The 9,753-nt window shown below is 33.9% G+C and overlaps 1 pseudogene; it reads right to left on the bottom strand.

The window, feature by feature from the left end:
* Positions 1-9,753, bottom strand: part of LOC115888481 — a 47,832-nt pseudogene that overhangs the window by 8,560 nt on the left and 29,519 nt on the right.

Genomic DNA, 9,753 nt, shown 5'->3' with positions numbered 1-9,753 from the left:
AAAATTATTGTTATGTTTGTTATTTATTGGATATATTTAGTGGGATGTTGAAAAGTCAAATGTCAAACATATTTCAATGTTGCAAAATCGTCGTAGCTGCGTTTGCAAGTATGTAATATTTTTAAACACGAATTAACATATGATTTTACTATGGTAAAAAATTTACAAACGTGACAAACGCTTTCTCCTGATGATGTTACAAAATTTAACAAAACATCGACAATGAAAATCTATATTAGCATCACAAAATATTTTACATTACTAATATTTACATACCTTTAGTATGGGTGCTGAGAGCATGCAAATCTCTCAACTGTCTGTATTTCTCTTTATTTCCGCAAATATACAGCAGTAACTTTCGAGCGTTTCTTCTTGAAGGCGGCGGTAAAGATGTCATCATATATTCACACAAATATCTACAATACAACATAAATATAATTATAGACAGTTCTTTAAGACCACCAAACAAATAGACGGAATTTTAAAAAACTAACCTATACCACTGGCCGTCAAATACTGCGCTCATACTATCGTTCACTTCCGACAGTCGTTGAACTTGCAGTGGAAGTCTTAATATGATTTCTGTGATGAGGTGACGGTAGTTATTAAAAACGTCCGTAGAATTGTCTTTCAGGTGATTTTTCAAGAAGAATGGTGTCATATCGGGCAGGGGATAGTTCAAATGAGGTCTCAGTAGATTACCATTTGTGGCACCTTTAATAAACAAATTCACAAATATGTATTAATAAACACAGTAGTCAAGTTCGCGGCCTGTATTTTAACTGAGTAAGACAAAGATGTCTTATGTTATAACCAATTGATAGACAAACAAACGCACAGTTGTCGGTTATCACAGGCGATATGCATGATTTAAGAATAAGAGGCATAAAAATACAAACTGAATTAAGCTGAGCATATCAACAGAATATAAAATATTACGTGTGGTATTAAAAGCAGGGTTGGCATGATTTAAATCGTTATTTAAATCAAGTGATTTTCTTTTAATTTTAATCATGTGATTTAAATAAAAAAAACTTTTATTGAAACTCTATAATAGATCAAAAAATAACTGTAAAAGTTATAAAACTGTGTCCTAGAAAACTAGAAAAAATATTTCTATAACAGATAGTAAATCAAAAAATAACTGTAAATGTTATAAAACTATATAAAAATATCTATTCATCAATTTAAAGCCCTAATGTTGGACGGATTTTTCAAGTAATTTCGTGTGAATCCATTAGACCGCTAAACGCAGGGATTTATTTTAAAATTTATGTATAAGTGACAAAAACTCGCTGTTCGAATACATATTATTCGCAAAGTCTAGTGCCAGAAATAGGTTCTTCTGATATAGAGACTATATCTTCATTCCCGAGAATCTATATCGTTGTCAGAAAACGAAATGTTTCATTTTTTTTTGAAACGGTTGTTTCCAAATTCCTACCGACATTTTGATCTGCAGCAAGCATTTTACACTTTGACATTACATAATACATACTAATTTCATTCGCGACTTAAGACTATTTCCGAACAATAGTGTAGGGTTTTATTAGGAATAAAAATTATACTTTTTCTGTACCTTTGAAGGACCATCTTAAAGTTATTCTGACGTTACAGGGAACACAAAAAGTACATTTTTACTCCGAATAGAACATACTATAATATTATATTTCTTTTTAAAACATTACAAATAATTTTTAATCAATTTCAAACATTGCAGATAATATGAACAGTAATCGAGCAACAATTTGTACATTTGTTGAATTTGACTCTTAATATTAGTTTAATAATATATTTTTGTACCTTTTTCTTAGGTGTAACAGTGCTTTACTTTTATGCCTAGGCGTTAAAATGACAAAAGTTAATATCTTTGAGATGTTTGAAAAAAAATCCTTTTGATCTGAAGCGAGCGACTTTTTTTTCGGAATATATTGGTGACCGATGTGGAAAAATGACACACGCCGTAGAATTGTTAATGTTATCGGTATCAGGCAGAGTTATAAAGATTTAGCCATTTAGGATAGGACTTTAATAATTGGAAAAAAAGTCCTAGTCATTTGTAAATCCGATTTAAATATTGTTTTGAATTAAAATCAAAAAAAAATCTGATTTTTTGATTTTTTTTAAATCATGATTTTTTCCAACCCTGATTAAAAGTGTAACGAAATTACTTAAATTTTTTGATATTTAACGGTCAAACCCGTACCAAATTAATAATCAAAAAACTTTCGTGATCGATATTAAATATTTTAATCAAAAATCCATTCTCTATCTCTTCTTTGGCACTTTTAAATTTCCATTAAGGTATCTCCATAATCTTACACGTTAAAATCTAGACCAAGGATTTAAAATGATCAGGGCTGTATACATACCTGTACTACTCTCTTCTTCAGTCTGATTTTTCCAATAATCATTGTAGAGAGTCTGGCAAATCTTCAAACAGTAATTTATAATTCCGACTTTGTGAAGATAAGTTGCCGCAGTTCTAGCGACATAATTAGTACTATCTGCGGCACTACTTGATTTGGACGTGGAAGATGTTTTATGTCTTTGAAGTAAATTGGCTAAAAATTATTACATTGCTAAGATAGGTCCCTTAAAAGTATCTGTGAGGATGACGTATCTAATCTAGACTCGCCGAACAGGCTGAACGTCATCTCTCAATAAGAATCCAAAACAGCAATACTTACAAATTAACTTCAAAAGAAGGAGGTGAACCTCGCCAGTTTTACTTCTAGTGCAAATACTCTGTATATTTTCTCCGTTGAATTGTAATTCTTCAGTTATAACAAGCAATAACGAATTTAAACAAGTCCTGTCTCGCTCGCAGGCACCATCCAGATCACCGGTAAGTTGAGAAATAACCTAAAAAATATTTTCCATTTTAGTGTATTTACTTTGAATAAAAATATTAAGAAAGGAGCATATCAAAAATCTTAGATCGACCGCGACGGTGTCCTAAAATGGCCGACTTAAATTTCAGTTTACCAGTGCCGTTCTAATTTTATTCAAAACGTGTAAAAATATGATGTAGGGTAGACTAAATAGTTTGTTGCTTTATTTTACTTTGTAATAAATGTTGGTAGTTATTAAAATCGTTATAAAAATGTACAATTCTAATAAAAATAACTAAGTTATATTAATTATTTATTAACACAAACATCCGATACGCTACTGAAGCAGGTAAGTCAAATTGACGTTTCTAAATACTTTGACATCTAATCTTTGACAAGTAGTAAATAAAATCAAACATGCAAGAAAAAATATATAATTAGTTAGGAATTTCATAAATGATAGATTTACTACACATATGTATATTATATAGTCACTTATTAGCGAAAAGTTATTCCATTATTTCCCTCGATTTTTGACGTTTCGAGATCTACCGCAAACTACACAACCAACTATTTTACAGTCTTTTTCGATAAATCGCAATAGTGTCACTGTTAATTTAAGTTCTTCTACAATTTCTTTCTAGATTTACTACCTTGAAACAACTAGCAGTAGTAGAATAAATAATAAATAACATAAAATAAGCCCAGTAAAGACTGACAAATCCATAAAATTTCAAATCAAATTCAAATGTGTCAAATGAATCGTCAAACAGAACTGTCAAGGATCCCCTCCCTAGCGCCCTTTGTCCGTCTACCTTGCATAAATACATAGATAGCTTTATACTCTTCCTTAATTTCTTATTGAAAGTGTATTTACAACAGAAAATAGATATAGCTTACTTGAAGTAAAGGTATTGTTCTGACACCTTCAACATTTTTCAGTTTGGGTAAATATTCGATAACTTTTTCCAACAACTGTAGTCTGAGACAGTGTAATTTTGCAGTGTTTTCGGTTTCGCATTCTAAATCTTCTTGTACTTGAGCCAAAGTATCGCTTCCTTGAGATGGTCGCTGTATGATTCCTAAAATTTTAATTGCGGAAAATATTTTAGAATTCTTTAAACGAAGATTATTTTTTGAAAATTTACCCTGTGCAGAAACAATACCAGAACTACTCTCGGTAGTTTTGACAGCAGCTCCGTCATCGCCGTAGGCTGATGATCTACCAGACACATTATGTTCACCTAAAAAAAATATTTTTGAGCATAGATAACCTTGAAAAAGTAATAAATTAAAAAAAAATATTTTTTTACGTGTAATAAAAAGTTTTTTATACGTAAAAATAGATTTATGCGTGTAACAAAGACTTTTTTACGTGTAATAAATAGTTTTTAAAGCGTCAAAAATAGTTTTCTAGGCGTAAAAATAGTTTTTACGTGTAACAAATAGTTTTATACGCGTAAAATAAAAAATTAGAAACAATTAAAATTACAATATTTTTATAAACACGTGAACTGTTCACAAATACACGTCGCGTCACTACGTATACTCTGTTTTTTTTATTTCAGGTAAGATTTCGACAGACGATGGCAGAAAATCGTCCATTTATTTCACTAAAAGACAATCCATTTATTTCAATTATTTTTCTAATATTTTTTAAGTTAACTATGGATGGGTTTATAAATAAATACGTCATGCGTCGTTTCTTGTTGTTTTTAACCAGTTTTATTGGTTTATTTAAAAAAATGACAGATCATATTTCAATATTATTGGTTTGACGCAACGATGAACGACAAACGGACGCCTATGCGTATGAACTCGGCGTAAGATTTTTGAGAGTTGTCAAAATCTTGCCAAATTATAGGTTATAATTTTGTGTACCAAATTATGTCAAATAGAAATGATAAATATTTTGCATTTTGGACTGTGTTGTTACTTAGGTTTCGTGTTTTTTTAAAATTATGTGGAGGAACACACATAATTTTAAAAAATAAAACACACGAGGGAAAATTAAGTGTTGACCCAGACCATAGTTTACAGGTAATATTCGATGCACAGAGACCGCTAGAGACACAGTTTGCCAGACTATGGTCAGAGAGTTGTATTAGCCACAAATAAAGTTGTATATCATCTCGTATATGGTACCAAAAAACTGGAGTATCTGTAAAATAACATCACACGCTAGGTAAACAATACATTTTAGTACTGCAGAAAAAAAATTAAGATTAAAGTTAATTAACCAAGATTAGATTTTTTCAGTTTCATACAGTTTTTTTCACAAAATTTTGAAGTAATCACTTGTCACTCAAAATTTTTATATATTATTAATTATGTTCCAATTGTACCAATTTATTTCTTTGTAAAATAAAATAAACTACTTTGAAATTAAAATGACAGACAAATCTATCTCTGTCAAGGACCTTGTCCTTGAAAGACTATATTTCTAAGGCAGTCCTACCACTTTTCGTCTTGTTAGCTTGTGTGTTACGGCCTTGAATTTTTATCCCCAGCGCGTAAAAAAAACTTTCACTTCAAAAAAATTAAATACCTGTAATAATATCTACGCCACTGCCTCCGCTTTCTGAGCCAGCGCTTCCTCCTTGATCGGCGGGGAAGTACGTAACGTGGAACCATCAGTAGCGGCCGTTGACCCTATTAAACATAAAAAATTAAACTCTTCGATATTAAACATTAATAAATATTAAGCAACCTTCATCGTCCGGAACCAGCTGCCGACGCTGTTGTGTCGCTAAAATTTGCCGATTCCTGCTGGGCCTGAGACGGCGCAACCGCCGCTTGGCCTTGTGTGACGTCTCTAAATTGAGCCTGCAAATTCTGCACTACCTGGTGTTGTTCGGCCGCTCCAGCGACGTTCATTTCGTGGTCCTGCAAAGAAGAAATAAAGTAAAGTCAGTTCAACGAGTTAGGGAATGACAAATGCCATTCGTAGGCCTAGAACAAGTGATGAGAAAAACCGATTAATTTCAATAATCGAGTACTCGAGTTTCAAGCGATTGCAATATCCGAGTGATCGCTCGAGCGAAATATCACTCGTATTTAAAAATATGGTTTTTCGCCCGTCGCTTGTTGTAAGTACTCGTTAACGTCAAGCGGCAAGGAGTAAGTTGCGTGCGCAGTGATGAATGGCAAGCAGCAAGCGGCGAGCGATTCGCTTGATCGCGATCGCTTGATTTAGTTTATTTCAAAGCATTGTCGATGTAGGTCGTAAAATTTTGTCCCTCAGATACGCAACGGATAAATATATATACGGCGTCGTATAAATTTGCTACCTGCAATGTATGTAAAAAATTCGCTCGGCTTTTTATAGGGTATGTCATCAAAATAAAAACACTAAATCACCACAATACACCAAAACACTTTTACTTTTACACTGGACGCGCGTTTCGCTAACCATGTTAGCATCATCAGCAGATGATTATAAACTCATAAGTTTATAATCATCTGCTGATGATGCTAACATGGTTAGAGAAACGCGCGTCCAGTGTAAAAGTAAAAGTGTTTTGGTGTATTGTGGTGATTTAGTGTTTTTATTTTGCTGTTTAACACCAAAGGTTCCAACCCTCAACTGTAAGGGTATGTCATATTAAAATCGGATTTCAATTTATTTCATTCTAGGATCGCTTGCATTCGTCGCATGGTACTCGTCACTTGCATCGCTCGTTCATAATCGAGTACTCGAGCAAATTTTCGCTCCAGTTATCCCATCACTAGTCAGAATCAAAATGGATCAAGTCCAATTTCCTACTATTTTAAGATAACCGTCTTCATACGTTTATAAAATATTTTTTTTTTTCAGCAGAGTAATGAATCAAGTCATACTTCACGCATTAAGCAGCTATAGCCTGTTTCTATTCGGTTTCTGAATATTCTGTTGATTCCTTTCAGAAGTGAACTAGATAAAATTTAACGATGTGCGTGATTTTAACACATGTGCTAAAGTTTAAAGCTAAAAAAAATATTTTTTTGATAAAATGAATGACAATGAAACAAAGTCTGAACCACTTGCACCAAGCGAATCAGATTACCAGCCATCCGAAAGGTCTGATTCTATCGATTCTGAAAGTATATAGTTTGATTTATCATTATTTTCACTATTACTACATCAATAAGTTAGGCCGTTTTTCTTAGAAATACTTAGATATCTGACATGTTGATCTGAATAAAACTGCACGACGAAGAAAAAATCTATAATTTCAAATATTTTCAGAGATAAAATGGTTCAAGTCCAAAAAAGTATAAACAAACATCCTTAAAAATGACCACAGTTGTATTTTGAGTTACTTTAGTTTGCAATTATACAATTTAAAATAGAATAAAGCACTGTGTCAAGTTTTCTGCTCCAGTTTGTTTCATTTTAATTAAGCAACATTAAAAAACTTTAACTCTCATTTTTCTGCTAATTATCTTCTAGGACTGTCAGTTAATTTCTGAACTACTTGATACTCAAGACAAAAAAAAGCTGTCAGCTAATTCGGTGTTTAACCATAGTAAATTTTGTTATTTTAGATAAAATTCAGTTGAAGTGATTAAGTACGCCCTCATGCAAAAAGAAATACAGCTTGAAGTTACAACAAGGAATAAATAATAAATCCAAATTCAATACAATTTTCACTGCTTTGAAATGACGCGTAGAAGATTGTGACGTCACCTATTAGCATTTGACTGAATAGTTGACAGAGGGCGCGAGCCTCTGAAGAATAATATTATGGCGTGTCTAGTTCTCTGCTACAGTATTTACACAATATATCTTAAAATCACGTTAGATTTTTCCATTTTATTAAGATCTACCAAAAAATAGACTTTTATGTGGGATTCTTTATTACCCCAATAAATTTACTTTTATATTTTTTACTACTAGAAGTTATAACTTAAATTTTTATAATTAGCCAGGTTACTGCCATTTTATCGAAGCACTAAACACTACCAAAGTTGTTCGGTTGTTCGAGGCGTTCGAGGTTCGAGGTTAGATTTGTATTTTGTGAATTTTGCGTTTGGCGTTAAATATTTTGAGTTTTCAATTTTTGTTTTGTGTGCCTCTTTATTCATTTTTTTGAAGGGGTGTTAAAGTTCTTTTCTTGAAGGGCTGTCACAAATAACAAACTTTAGCACTTCATTACAAAAATAATAAGAGAGAACATCTGCTTTCAAAAACTAACCAAACACAAACTCCACAAAACTCCCAAATGCTACTCAACCTGGTCAGACTGATCTTCAGGCCATCGCTGAGCCGTTGGGATTTAACTGAAGCAGTAAAAAATATAAGCAGAGATTTAGCCAGGCCAACAAAAATAATCCCACATAAAACATGTGCAACGATCTTAAATGAAAATCTAACATGTTACAGATATATTGATAACAAATACGGCCAACTGGCGACTTTGCTATATCTGCAGAGCTCGCATGTCAACTTATTCAGTCAAAATCTGGCAGCGTCTGTCTGTGTGATTTATTGACTTATTCTGAGCCAAACTGGGCCAACATTTCTTTGTATTGACAACACAATCACTTCAACTGAACTGTCTTGAAACTTAACAAAATTTATATGATTAAACGCCAGATTAACTCAAATCTTTGACTCTTTCGGTAATCGAAATGATTCAAAATTAACTTTGGATGAAGTCTAGAGAAAAACAGTATGGAGAAAACAGTTAAAGTTTTTAGTAGCGAGCAAATGAGGCAGGCTGGAGCAACGACTTGCAGTGACACAGGAGCCACTCGGTACAGGCTAAAACTCAAACTACAGCTTTGTGATCGTGGGATGAACTGTTTATGCACGGACATTCGACATCTCTGAAAATATTTGAGAGGTAGATTTTTCGTGCGGTGAATCGGCGTGTCGGGCTCTGGCTGAGAAAACGACTGTATTGATGGCAGTAACAGTGAAGCTGTGATAAATCAGGCCTGCCGCAGAATCCGACAGAACGCTCGAATGGCTATCTGATAAACGTACTGAAAATGATTCGAACTTTTTTCGTGTCATTCATTGTCAAAAAATATTTTTTAGCAAACACAGCACATGTGTTAAAATCACGCACATCGTTAAATTTTATCTAGTTCGCTGAGGCCTCAGCAAATATTCAGCCGAATAGAAAACGAGCTATGGCAATGAATGTGACTTGATTCATTACTCTGCTGAAATATTTTATAAACGTGAACGGAGAGCAGACGATCCGACGCGATTCGCGACTGATGGTCAACTGGGCAGCTGGTACTACGGCAAAACCGACGAAGGTACAATAAACGAGCCTGTGATTAATAAGTGAAAATCATTTACCTTATGACATACACAGTTGAATATTGCAAACAACTAAATCGCACAATACCAAAACACTTTTTACTTTTTACACGCTGGACGCGCGTTTCGTTATGTTAGCATCATCAGCGAATGATTATAAGCATGAGTTTATAATCATCTGCTGATATTAACATGGTGGCTGCGTCAAATACTAATGACCAATGACGATTTAATGTTTTTCTTTGATGACATACCCTGTAAAGCCGGCAAGCCCACATACGTACAGGTAACTATTGCCTCACGACGCCGTATCTGTTATCGTCATGCCTGAGGACCTGCGACATCGCAGCTAAATCAGCGTCGCGATCAGCAGTAAGCCGCCGCTGCTGCATTCTCACTGCGCGCAACCTTGCCGCTGTTACGCTGTGCACAACAACGACGGGCGAAAAAACCGCTGTTGCAAGCTGCGGTATTTAAGCCGACCTCACTCACCCGTCGCTTGAAGTGCTCGACCGACGAAGTATCGGTTTTTTCTCATCGCGATTCTGCAAACACAGTGGCATTTGTCCCCCCTCGCGAACTGACTTTGCTATTTCTTCTTTGCGGTCTGAAAATAATCGCTGGGCAATGTTGAGAACGAACAAGACATCTTCATATCCCCAT

This window comes from Sitophilus oryzae, unplaced genomic scaffold, assembly GCF_002938485.1.
Source record: "Sitophilus oryzae breed Bouriz unplaced genomic scaffold, Soryzae_2.0 scaffold_76_pilon_pilon, whole genome shotgun sequence".
NCBI classification, from domain to species: domain Eukaryota; kingdom Metazoa; phylum Arthropoda; class Insecta; order Coleoptera; family Curculionidae; genus Sitophilus; species Sitophilus oryzae.
The sequence above is the reverse complement of the archived record's forward strand: the minus strand, read 5'-3'. Positions and strand labels throughout refer to the sequence as shown.